Source organism: Meriones unguiculatus, chromosome 7 (assembly GCF_030254825.1).
Source record: "Meriones unguiculatus strain TT.TT164.6M chromosome 7, Bangor_MerUng_6.1, whole genome shotgun sequence".
Classification (NCBI taxonomy): Eukaryota; Metazoa; Chordata; class Mammalia; order Rodentia; family Muridae; genus Meriones; species Meriones unguiculatus.
Genome location: NC_083355.1, coordinates 7643371 through 7656649, shown reverse-complemented (window position 1 = coordinate 7656649; position 13279 = coordinate 7643371). Strand labels below are relative to the sequence as shown.

The 13279-nt window shown below is 49.8% G+C and overlaps 1 pseudogene; it reads right to left on the bottom strand.

Annotated features, from left to right (window-relative positions):
• Positions 1-699: 699 nt before the first annotated feature.
• LOC110548094 (ubiquitin-like) lies at positions 700-12555 on the bottom strand (annotated as a pseudogene).
• Positions 12556-13279: the final 724 nt, after the last annotated feature.

Here is a 13279-nt window from a genome sequence, read left to right as displayed (position 1 = left end):
CAGCGGTAGAGGTGGTGATGATAGCAGTGATGGTGCCGGAGACGGCTGTGGAGGTTGGAGTGGTGGTAATGATGGAGGGCCAGTTAGCAGTGGTAGAGGCCATAGTGGGGATGGTAGCAGGGATGATGGAGGTGATGGTGGTGGCAGTGGCAGCAGCGGAGGTTGTAGTGACGGGAATGGTAGTTATGTGGGTGGTGGAAGTTGTAATGATGGTGATGACGATGGTGACGGCAGTGGACGTGCCGTGCTGGTAATGACAGTGGTAGTGGAGGTTGTGATGGTGGTGGTAGTTGCAGCAGTGATGGAAGCTGTAAGGGTAAGAATGATAGTGGCGGTGATGGTGGTGGTTATGGCGGTGCTGTAAGGGTAAGAATGATAGTGGCGGTGATGGTGGTGGTTATGGCGGTGCTGGAGGTTGAAATGATGGTGATAATGGCAGTGATGATTGTGGAGGTTATAGGGGTGGTGGTGGTGAAGGTGGTAGCAGTAGAAGATTGTAGTAATGTGGATCGTGGTGATACGGCTGTGGTGGCGGCAGCGGCTGCAGCAACGGTTGTCATAGGGTCAGTTTAAATCTACAGATCCTCTGAAGAAAGGGGAAACCTCATCCAAAATCTTTTTTGTTTTTAAATGCTCCAGTCGATGGAAGGAGACTTTATTTGGTCATGGGCAGGGTGCAGCCCCAACTTTATTGGACCTTCATCTTGGGGTGCAGGCTGTCTTGGGGCAGTTGACTGCATGGGGGTGCAGACATGCGTAGCACTTGTGGCAGGTCATCTTGTCACAGTTGTACTTCTGAGCAAGCTGACGAGGGATAGCCACATGATGCTGCCATGCAGGCGCAGCACCAGGTGCAAGGCGGACTCTTTCTGGATGCTGCAGTCAGAGAGGGGCAGTCATCTTCCAGCTGCTTGCCAGCGAATACCAGCCTCTACTGGTCAGGGTGGGATGCCTTCCTTGTCTTGAATCTTGGCTTTCACATTCTCGGTGGCGTCACTGGGCTTGACCTCAGGAGTGATGGACTTGCCTGTCAGGGTCTTGATGACTATCTGCATATTAGGGTCTGCTTGGCCACCTGGTTGAAGAGAAAGAGCTCATCTCAAAATCTTACCAGGCCCAACCCACTTTGTTGCTGGTTTTGGTTTTGGCTTTTGGTTTTTAGAGACAAGATTTCCAACAAGCCCTGACTACTACCCCGGACTTGCTTTGTAGACCAGGCTGGCCTCGAACTTACAGAAATCTGCCTGAGTACTGGGATTACAGGTGTGTGCCACCACCCCCAGCTCTACTTTCCTAAAGTAAGTCCACTGAAAGGATATGGTGGTATATGGCACCTATAGAATTAAGCTGGTGACATAAGACCATCCAAACACTTCTAATATCCTTGAATCCAAAGCCATTGGTACTTGCCCTGTCTTCCACACAGCTGTCCTAAACCAGTTCACTGTCCTAAACCAGTTCAGCTCTTTCTAATTCTAGTTCAATGACCCATGACAAAATGGGTGTCTTAGTTTTACATACCATCCTCAAGACTCAAAAGGGCCTGGTCTACAATAGGCCTAGCACTTGTGAACAAGGGAACCATTTGGCAGGTCCTCACTGATACTTGGAGAGGAACATGCTAGGCCAGGAGCTGAGCAGTCTGGACCTTCCCAGAAACAGATGGGGCTTCCAGGACCTTCTACCTACAGGAGACAGTATCTCACAGCCACATTACTTAAAAGTGGAGGTAGGTTGGTTGCTGGGTAGGCCTTTTATGTAAAGTGGAGAAAAAGCAAATTTCATGTTGGTACTATAATAAAAAGTAATAGCTAATATTTCTCATGGTTTGTGCTTTGCCATTTTAAAATTTTGTGTGAGTTTGCTCATTTAAAATCATGCTAACTCTATGGCATGTGTGCTATCATCGTCACCATCATCATCATTATCATCACCACTACCACTATTGCCATCATCACCAACATTACCACTACCATCATCACCACAATCATCATCATCATCATGATCATCATCATCATGATCATCATCATCATCATTTTATGAGGGAAAACACTGAAGACACTGAAGTAAGCTTCCCACAGCTACAGAGCTAGTCATTAAGTGGCAGAGCTGGGAAAACACCAAGCTCTGGAGGCTGCTGTCCACGGCTGCACAGAGCCAAGCTTCCTGTGAACCTGGCCCTGCATTCAGCAATGGCTTCAGCCCCTGTGGTGGGTAGAGCATCAGAGTCTTTGCAGAAAGTCTTGCATGCTCCAAAGCATGGTGAAAGGGAGTTAAAATGAACAAACAAACAAACAAACAAACAAACATTAATGATGCTGAAACGAGGCTGGGGATCCAAGGAATGGGGAACACAGGCAAGGAAGGCTTAGCAGGGAAGGGAAGCCAGTAGTCCCTAGGGCTGAAAGGGAGACAGGAAATGCTTAGAGACATAGATGACATTGGAGAGGCTCAATATCCATCACTGCCTGCCACCTCCTGGCAGGGAGGGAACCAGGATAAGACATCCTAACTACTCTGGTCCCACACTGAGCCCTCCTTTCTGCCATGGCCTTGCTAGAGGGGAGCCAAGGTCAAAGGCTCATATGTATCCCCCAGAGGCTGGCCCCAGCCAATCCCAGAGAAGAGGAAGTTCAATGGAATTCCAAAGCCTGAGGAAGGTGAAGAAGATCACAGGCTCCTGGGTGGTCCTCTCAGGTTGATCTGACATCGGAAGTTTTCCCCAGGCCACCACTGTGGCCCAAGTCACAGCACAGCATTTGACGGGCATGTGTGTGTTGTTGTGAATGATCACCCACGAGGCTGCCAGCAGCCTCTGCGGTGTTTTTATAATGGGATTTTAATTCACTCCCCCATCGCCCTGCTGAGCTGAAAAGCACTCCTGTTTGTCTATTTCTTGTTAACATCCTGCTTAAAACCAGAAAGAGAAGGCAAGCCCTCCAGTCCAGTGACCAATGGGAGAACCATTCATACTCCCCTCCTTCAGGTACCCCAGAAGGGTCTGCAAAGGCCCTGATCCTACCTGTGACCAGAGAGGATCACAGCTTCAGGACACTGCCCAGTAGTTAGCAAGAAATGCCCATCCACTAGAACATAGGCAATGGCACCCAACTGAACCCAATTTCCAGACCCCACCCCATCCTCCCAGTGCTAGGGGGCAGCCCTAACATCTGTCAGAGAAAGATGTGAAAATCCCTGCTAAACTCTCTTCCTCTCCCATGGACTACAGCCAGCCATCAAGCTGGTAGGTTCCCCTCCCCCAGTCTCCCAGGGACCTGACCCCATCCACATCCAGCCTTGCAACATGCTGGGCTGGCTTTTGCCTCTTTGAACACCCCAGCCTTCATGCAATTCTCTCTAGACAAGGGGCACATGTCTGTAAATTGGTGCTTCAACTGTGTTTTTGTAAATTGAATCCCAGCATGCCATTGGTTTCCTGAAGCTCTCTTTCTCTCTCTCTCCCTCTCACTCTCTCTGAGATTGGTTCCCAAGAGAATCCTAATATTTTAACCTTTTCTCAAGAAAAGAGAGTCTGGAATTTTCCAAAAGGCATTTTGTTTTGTACTAATCCTCTCATGGTTATGATCAGGATTTTTTTTTCTCCTGGTTTCTTTAACTGCTGGCCCATGTATTTACTGATCTTCTAGGCCGTCCCTGGGTTTCCCAAGGTGGCGCTGGTCATGATAACTGTGCCAGCCACTCTCCACTTGTCCCCTAGTTTCCTCTTACCATTCTTTCTTCCCTCTCCTACAGGCAGTGTTGAACAGGCCTTTTGTTCTCTGCCTTCTAAACCAGGCATGACCAATCCAGGGTGCTGACTAGACCTTCTTTGTTTCTGGCTGAGTCTATGGTTCCTGTTGACTTTCTCCAGACTCAGGTACCCCTGTTCCTTTCCCTTGTCCCTTTATACCTAAGGATGGGATGGCCTCTCACATTATTGCACCTTGGATCTATACCACCTCTTTGGGTCTTGACTCTACACACAAGCCTGTAAATGTCCTCTTCATTAAACTTCCATGGCAGGGATGGTGGAGAGTTCAGTATATAAGGGTACTTGCTGTGCAAGCATGAGGTCCTGAGTTTTCATGCCTAGTAAAAAGCCAGGCATGGCCCACATGTGCCTGTAACCCCAATGCTTTGAGAGATAGGGACAGAGTCAGTACTGCAGCCCACATGACTCCAGATTCAGTGAGAAACCCTGTCTCAAAGTTATACCACAGTAGAGAGTGACGGAGCAGGACACCTGATGTCACCCTCTGGCCTCTGCACATGCGGGCACAAGCACAGACAGCTGAACACACATGTCATGTACACCACGCACACACACTAAACAAAAGTCAGGAGCTGGAACCTTTGGGGGAAGGGGGTACCATCTGCTGCCTGCAGGGCCTCGTCTGGCTTGATGACGACCACAATAATGTTGTTGCCACACTGGAGCTCAAAACTCTGTCTCTGGCTCCCCTCCAGGACCTTGACTGACTGGATTCTACCAAAGAGAAGGCGGATCTTCAGGGGAAGCAAGGACACCAACAGAGCTGTGTACCCACCAGGGCAGGCTTTCTCAGGCTCCATGCTACTGATATCAGAAGCTAGGTGATTCTCAGGGTGAGGGAGTGTCACTGCGGGGTGCTCCGCAGCATCAGCAATGTCAGGAGCGCCACTTCCTAATCATGAGAATCTCCAGATACCCCCAAATGTCTCTTGGTGGGGACAAAGCTGTCCCTGCTTGAGAATCCTACCCTTCAGGGCGATAGGTGTAAGCTGAGGGTCAATCAAGAAGGTTGCTTCTCAAAGAGAGAGAAGGACAGAGCAACAGAGCAGGGACACTGGAAAGCAGTCCTTGGAGGACTGCAAAGTAGATGACCGATAGCTCACGCTCTGTCCTTACAGCATGTGACAAAGAGGCACAGACTTGGTAAAGCCCACCCCTCACCTTGTTCGTACAACATGAACAAGCCGCGGGCTTGTGAAACCCACCCTCAGCATGACACCCTGCCTAGCCAAAGTGTCTGAGCACAGAGTGTCTAAATAATCGGCCCCTCCTGGCCCCTCCTGGCCCCTCCTGGCCCCTCCTGGCCCCTCCTGGCCCCACCTGGCCCCTCCTGGCCCCTCCTGGCCCTTACCAACATTCTCTTTTTCTCATCCCTTCCCTGCCTTGAAATGATTTGGGGAAGCAGCTGGTGGCAGGGGACTACAGCTGCCGCTAAGTTATCCAAACGATTTATCTTAAGATTCATGCAGAATTCATTGTGTGGGGACCAGGGTGGGTTACGCTTTAATATTCATGCAGATTTGGAAGAAATGTTAATCACGGGTTTGGGTAATTTGCACTTTTGCTTAAATCTCCTCCTCCCAGGCTGTGCTGGCCAGCCCCCAGCCCCTTCTCTCCTCCCCTTCTGAGTCCTGAATCTCTTCCAGCCCATTGTGCCAGCTAGGGTGGGCTCAAAGGCTTCAAGTGCCTATCTGCTATCTCCCCCTGCCGAGCTGGTCCCACAATGCCTTTGCGTGGGGGAGGAGGTGCCCGGTGGGCAGTCATGGGGAAGAGCTAGGAGCCCCTGGGACATCTTGACAAGAAATAGATAACGGCTCTAGCAACCAGATATGTGCAAATTAGCATTGATTAGCCTCAAATTAACAGCTTGGGCATTTCAAACCCCAAGCAAGGCCCAGGCTCTGGCTCTTCTGATCTCTCCCAGGCTTCCTCCCATGGCTCCACCCCCTAAAACTTCCCTTCTCCAAACCGACAGCTGTCTGGACCTGATGTAGGGAAGGCAGGTATGTTGGGGAGAAGACCAAGGAGGCTTCACCCATCTCTGCTTAGCACTTACTCGCCCCTCTCTTTGTCTAACTTTTCAGAGGAGAGACCTTTCTGGAAGATACCCATGACTCTGACTGCTCAGGATAGCCAGGTCTCTCTTTCCAGCCCTGGGTAGGACCATACCTATATGGAAAATAGACAGCCACACCAAGAGAGCAGATCTGTCCCTCCCTCGAAGATGAGGTGAGAACAGCTTGAGAAATCCCCGGTGTGGTTCAGGAAATCTGGGGGAGCCTAGAAGAGTCCCAGAAGCAGCCCCATTTCCTTTTACAGAGAAGAAAATGAGATGCCAGAGAGAGAAAGCTTCAAGTTCACCCGGCTGGCTGCGGCAGAGACCCCCTGAGTGGGATGGAGGGTTACAGCCTTCAGAGCCAGAAAAGGCTTCTCTAAGCATGCAAAATGCGCCATTTATACCTGGGATGGTAGGGGTGAAGAAAGCCTGGAGAAGCCAAAGAGAATGGGTGAGAACTCAGAAACCATGAGAAGCAGAAAGCTGTTCCCACTGGGGCTGGAAGAATGAGGACAAGATGGCATTTACAGATTTAAAGTTGCATCTCTAGTGCCAAAGAAGGACGGGGCCTGAAATCTCCCACCAGGCCTTCTCATCCAGAACCAGTATGAGCTTCCTACCAGGGTCAGCCCAGGGTGCTGAGCAGAGCGGGGGAGGGGGGCTTTAAAAATGTGTGTGAGAACAGACAGCTGACCAGAGCAGAGGTTCTCAGCCCAGACTTTGTCTCTCCCCTCCCTCCAACCTTGCTGGGGTTTGCCCTACAGGAGGGCCTGAAGGGCCTGGCCCCCACCCCAGCAACAGCACAAACCAGATGGCTGGATTGACAGGAAGAAGGGAGCTGGGGGTGAGGGGAGGTGGGTACAACTGCCTTCACAGTTGGCTCTCTGTCCCTCTGGCCTCTTCCTCCTCCCTGCCAGGATCTGGTCACCTTCCAACCCCAGCAGCCAGTGTGACCTGCCACTGCCGGTCAGCTTCCTCCCCCCACCATGCAGCTGTCTCTGCCCGGGATCAGAATAATAATCAGGATGCTACAGACATGGAGAAAATACACGCGGCCAGATGGTCACCCCTTCCCTTGCCACCCACATGTTGGTGAAGATAAGGTATCCACACTCCTAGCCTTATAGCGCGCACATGCACACACACACACACACACACACACACACACACACACACACACAGCACACACAGCGCACTCACACACTGAGGTGCCCTGGAATTAAAGTCCCCTGGGAAGGCTTTTGGCCACACTAGGTCATAAAGGCGGATGACCACGGGAGATACTCCTGCGCCAAGCTGTCCAATGGAGGAGGCCACACAGCACCCAGAAGCGGCCTTCCTCAAGGAAACACTGAACGGTAAGGTGGTGGTAAGCATGGTATCGATGGCCACAGTAGTGACATTTCCCCCCAGGATTCTTGATTTTAACTATTAACTTCCCACGGCATAAAATTGCCTAAGAAGGGAGTCTCATTGAGATGATTCTTGTAGATGTTTGTGGATATGTGAGTTCGGGCTGGGGTCATATTGTTAATTGAGCCAGCCCCCTGAGGGTAGAGCTGTTTTCTGTTTTGAGGCCCTGGGCCGTGTAAGCGTACAGAGGGCTAGCTGAGTAGCGAGCAAGCAAGCAAAGATCCATGCACTTATTCTCCCCCTGCTCAACCATGGACGTGATTGGTGAACTTCCTTCCATGACGGTTGCCCAGGTCGGCTTTTCCCTTCAGGGTGTCCAGGCACTGTTGGACCGGAAGGATCTCGGTCATCACTGAGGTGGTTTTCAGTGAAACAAGGACTGTATAAACCTTTAGGAGTGAGTGAGTGTACATCATTGGCTGAGGTGCTAGGAATGCTTCATTTGCACGAAGAGGAATTCTGGGTGCTTGCTGGACACGTCCTTATAAGGAGAGAAAAAGTTTAACTTGAAACCTGCCTACCAGGTTATGTGACTATCTCAAGGGTGGGAGAGGTGGGGGGGGGGGTCTCAAGGACATGGAGGGACAATGCAGGCCCAGAACAAGGAGGAAGCTGTTCTACTCCTGCTGGTCTCTGAATGAAATTTTCAGGGTTTGGACATGTCTCAACCTCACTCTTGCTCCAAACCAGCTCTCTGGTCGCATGGCTTTTCTGGCCCCACACTTGATTTCCTCAAATAACAGACTGTGGAATTGTAAGCCAAATAACACCTCTCACCCGTGGCTGCCCTCATTTTTTGTTAGGGTATTTGTCCCAGCAATAGAAGTGAAACAAGCACACTCAGAGCTCTTGGATGCAGAGGTCACTGGAGGATAGATGGCAAAAGGTCACTCAGGAGAAGAGGCCTGGGGTGGCATGGTAGGCTGACCCTGAGAACACAGTGATAGTGTTTCTGTCTGCCTCAGACATAGTGACCTGAGCAGTCTCTCCTCCTTGTTTACAGACAAGAGCCCATGACCTCTGTGATGGATATTCTTGGTTGTCAACTTGACTACATCTACAATTAATGAAAATGGCTGGGCACACCTGTGAGGGCTTTTTTTTTTTTTTCTTAATCATATCCTTCAAAGTGAGAGATCCACTTCTAATCTGGAGATTAAAAGGAAGATTCACCCTTAATCTGTACCACGCCTTCTGCTGGAAGCGTGTGTAAAGGACATGGAAGAAGGAAGTTTTTGCTTTAGCCCACTTGCTCTTGCTCTCACTGGCAAGTCCATTCCTTCCCTGACATTACAGCCTTCTTATTCAGGATTCCAGCACACTGACAACTAGCTGAGACATCCAGCCTGGTGGACTGTACAACTACTGGATTCTTGAATCTTTCAGCCACAGGCAGCCATAGGCTAATTGTTGGATTCGCCGGACCACAGCCTGTAAGACATTTTAATAAATCCCCTTTGTATGTATATAGAAAGAAATTCCTTCCGTAAGTTCTGTTCCTCTGGAGAATCTTGACTGATACACCATCGCAGGTAACATCATGACATTCTGTGTGATCAAGTGATTCAGTTGTCATGATGCTGTATTCTCTGGTGAGAATGCTTGGTTCAGAGGAGGACTGTGGTCCAAGCCAGCCAAGCAAAGTCTTCTCTGAGTCAACTCTGCTACTCTGTCAGAAAAATCATGGAGAGTCTATCAAGTGTAATAAATGTGGACTGAGGCACCAATAGCAGAAGAGGCTATGGGAGATTATGAGAACTCTGTATTTTATATACAATTTAGCTGTCAACTTAAAATTCTCTTTTACAAACTGAAGTCTGGCTCTTTAAAATGGGAAGAGTCTTTAAAGATCCAAGGAGGGGCCAGTGAGATGGCTCAGTGGTTAACGGCACTTGTTGCCAAGTTTGACAACCTGAGTGTGATCCCTAGGACCCGCATGATGGAAGGAGAAAACCAGCTTCTCTAAGTTGTCCTCTGACTTTCACAGGCATGCTGTAGCATGTGGTCCTTCCTTCACATACAATATATAAATAAAAATTAAGGGAAATCCCCAGAAAGCCTGATGTAAATATTTTAAAAGGAAGAAATGGGTATGTATTTAATATTAAACATTTCTGGGTATGAAATTGAGATGCTGGGAGTTCCAATTTGCAAATTTACAGATATCCCTATGAAATCATGTCTCAGAGTTTAGAGGTGGTGAGGGCAAGTAGGCATTTAAAGTACAGAGAGTACTTTAATAGCTTTAGCTTCTATTGAGTGTCTTTTGTATATGGGGTAGGAGATGGTGTAAAAGGTCATCTGTAACTATCTTTTTAAAGGTCATCTTTATTGAGTTTGAGCAAAATGCATACATTTATTTTTAAAATACTTTGCATTGGAGTTTCTGGCAGTGGCAGTGTGGCAGCCTGCAAGGTCATCCTTTAAGTTTCACTAGCCCAGGCTGTAGCAAAGCAATACCCTCCAAGGGTATCAAGCTCCCAGCTCCTTTTAGTTGGGACTGTCATGCTCAGGGGACAACTGTATGCCATGGTGTTTTCATCTGACGTAGACCATGCAAGCTCTACCACTGGTCTCACCTATTAAGTTACACCAGACCAATTGCCAACAGTGACACCATGTGGTTGTGGGCAGTAATTGCAGTAACAGAAGGCTGGATAGGCAGTTAGCCAAGTCTCAGCTCACAGAGAAATGGGCGCTGACATCCCCTGACCAAGCAGTGTGAAGGGAGTCATAGGAGGAAGATTCTGAGGATTCTGAGGATTCTGCTTATGGTGGTTTCAATAAAAATGCACCCCCCCCCCGTAGGCTCATACATTTGAATTCTTTGTCCCCAGTTGGTGGAACTCTTTGGGAAGGATTAGGAGGTGTGGCCTTGTTGGAGGTGTGTCACTGGGGATGGGCTTTGAGGTTTCAGAAGCCCACAGTACTCTCAGTTAGCTCTCTCTCCCTCTCTGTCTCTGTCTCTCTGTCTTTCTCTCTCTCTTATTGTTTCAAGATGTGAGGTCACAGCACCATGCTCCAGCACCATGCTTACCTGCCTGCTGGTCATGGTGGACTCTAACCCCTCGAGACTGTAAACCTCAATAAACTCTTCTAAAAGTTGCCTTGACCATGGTGTCTCATCACATTACAGAGAAGAAACTAAGGCACCGCTCTTCCATATAACCTGCCTTCTGTCTCCAGCACCCACACGGTTATGGGCAGCTCATAACTCCCTGTGACCCTAGTTCCAGGGAGACTGACACCCTCTAATACCCTCTTCTGACCTCCGGGTGGGGAGATACCACATCCATGTGTACAAACCCACACAAAGATAACTAAAAACAAGAATAAACATTTTTACAAAGAATATAAAGGTCTGACTCCATCCTGGGGCTACTTACCGTATATCCCTTGGCAAATCACACTGACTCTTTTCCTTTTACTGACAGCTTCTCTCCTCCTCAGCTCTAGTACTCTATGACACTGGGATGGGATGTGCTGGGGAAAGAGCCTGAGGAGGGTGATCCCCTTCCCGGAACTCACAGCTTCTCAGCAAAGCACCCTGTAGCCTTCCTACTGTCAGATGAGTGACCCCACCCCTCCGTGTGCGGGGACTAGAGGAAGGCCTCCTGGTTTAGCATGAGGGGGAAGAGCCCTACTGGGGAGAGAAAACAGTGCACACGCAGGCTGCTGCATCCAAGGGCACTTCCACACCACCTGCCAAGCAGCTCTTAGCCCCACCTATCCCTGAGGCCTGCTGGAGCACAATCCTGACACCCCCTCAACACCCACACTGACCCTTCTCTGGAAAAAAATGCAAATGAGGCGGGACCTCAAAAATAGGAAAGATGAGAAACTCTGGATCCAGAGAGTCTGAGCTTGAAATTTCTGGAAGTTTCTCTAGGTACCCGGGTTTACAGACAAGGAAACTGAAGTCGGCAGGGAGGTCTCACCAACAAGCCTCTCAGGGAAATGAGTGGTAGAGCTGATCTCAGTTTACCTACCTCACCTCTCATTTCCCCACCCTCCTCCTCCCAGCACCACCTTGGCCAACCGGCCTTTCTTGGTACTCCACAGCCAGCTAGTGGCAGCACAATGAGGTGATAGGGACATACTGAAGGCTCCTCTACCCATCCCTCCCACCCTTCTAAACAGGGCTTCCAGGATCTGAGCCCACTGTAATCCCTCAAGCGTCCAAGTACCAGCTGCACTACAGAAGCCCTGTCCGAAAGAGCGTAGGCTGGCGGGGATTTGGCTTGAGCTGGGAGGAAGAGTGAAGGGACCAAGGCCCAGGCTTGAGTTCCCAGGGGATTGGCTGGGGATGAAAAGGGCTTCCTGTATCAAAGCTGGATCCAGCTCAGACATAAACCCCTTCCTTAGACGGAAAACAGTCAGCTGTTTCAGTGGAGAGTTTCCAGGGAGCGTGTCCAGGTGTTTCAATGCCCTCTTCCCAAGGCTTCCTGTCTCCCTGTCCTGTTCTTCCACCCGTCCACTCCTGCCCTAACCCCATCCCCACCCCCATCCCTATTCCTACCCTCCCTGCCCCCAGCCATGCCTCTCTTCTGACAAGCAGCAAAGCAGGAGTGACTCAACTTGGCCTGCTAATTAAGCCTGGCCTTGCAATGTGCTCTGGGAGAGACTGCAGATCAGAGGAGCCAGATACCTCACTTAAGTCCAGGGCCACATTGCCTCTGTAACTGGGTCCCTTATTGGCTAGGCAAGCTTAAGACGCAGCTCTAAGTCTCTGCATTCCAATTTCATCACCTGCAAAAATAGCCAAATCTCTTCACCTATGTGGAGATTATTTTCTTTTCTTTAGCTACACATGGGCGTGGTGGGATGGGATAGCATGTGTACCTGAGTGTGTGGGTGTCTGCAAAGGCCAGGGGCATTGCATTCCCTGGAATTGGAATGACCAGTGGGTCGTGAGATGCCTCACATGGATGCTGGGGACTGAACCCCGGTTTTCTGCAAGATCAGAGAGTGCTCTTAACTGCTGAGATAGTTCTCCAGTCCCTCCACCACCTTTTCTTGGGGCACATGCATGCATGTGTATTCGTGTATGTCTATGTGTCTATTCTGTATATGCATCTACATGCGAGTGTGTGTGTGTGTAGCCCAGATATCAAAAGCAAGAGCCTTCCTCAATTACCATCCACCTTAGTTTTTGAGGCAGGGTCTCTCCCTGATCCTAAAGCTCAACAGTTTGGCTAGACTACCAGCCAGTGAGCTCCAGGGAACCTACCTGACTCTGCTCCACCCAGCACAGGGGGTCGTAGATGCAGGCTGCTGCACCCTGCTTTGCCTGCGGGTGCTAGGGATCCACACGCAACTCTTCATGTCTGCATTGTAAGCCTTTCACTTCCCACACTATGTCCTCAGCCCCATCGCAGGCTGTTTGCCTGGTGACGTGCCAGACTCCATCCTCATGCATGGCAGTAGAACCCCGCTGCCTGCTGGGGCTCTGCACACTGCCTGCAGCCCAGACTCCAGATTTAGCTGTACATTTCACTTACGGCCAGACATTCACAACCTCTTCCAGTGCGATCGACGTTTGCACGGATTTTGTATGCACACACAAGATCTGACACATTGGCCCCACCAAGCACACACATGCGCATATACACACTTGCACATCCATATCTTGCCAGATTCCTCCCACCAGACACAGCCCCTGCTCAGGGGGGCCGCAGCTGCTCTCTCTGCTCCAAGCAGATCCACTAGCCTCCGTGCCTGAGTGCTACATTCGGGCAGTGTCAGAGCCCCAGCGGGTGTGCTCCACATCCCTCCATCCCGTCCTGGGTGTTGCCTCCTCCCACTCCTGCTCCCAGAGCCCTGAATCCATTGATTGGCCTTGCAGCTCAGCAGCCAGAGATGTGCCCCAGCTGGAGGGAAACACTTATAATTTATGGAGTGTCTGATTTTTAATCAGTTTTTTGTTCCTGTGCTGTAATTGTCCTAATTAGATATACATATTTTGATGAAGGTTTTTCCAAAATAAAAATTGTAATCGAATCTTGCTTGACACTCTTTACACCCACTCTTTCACATCC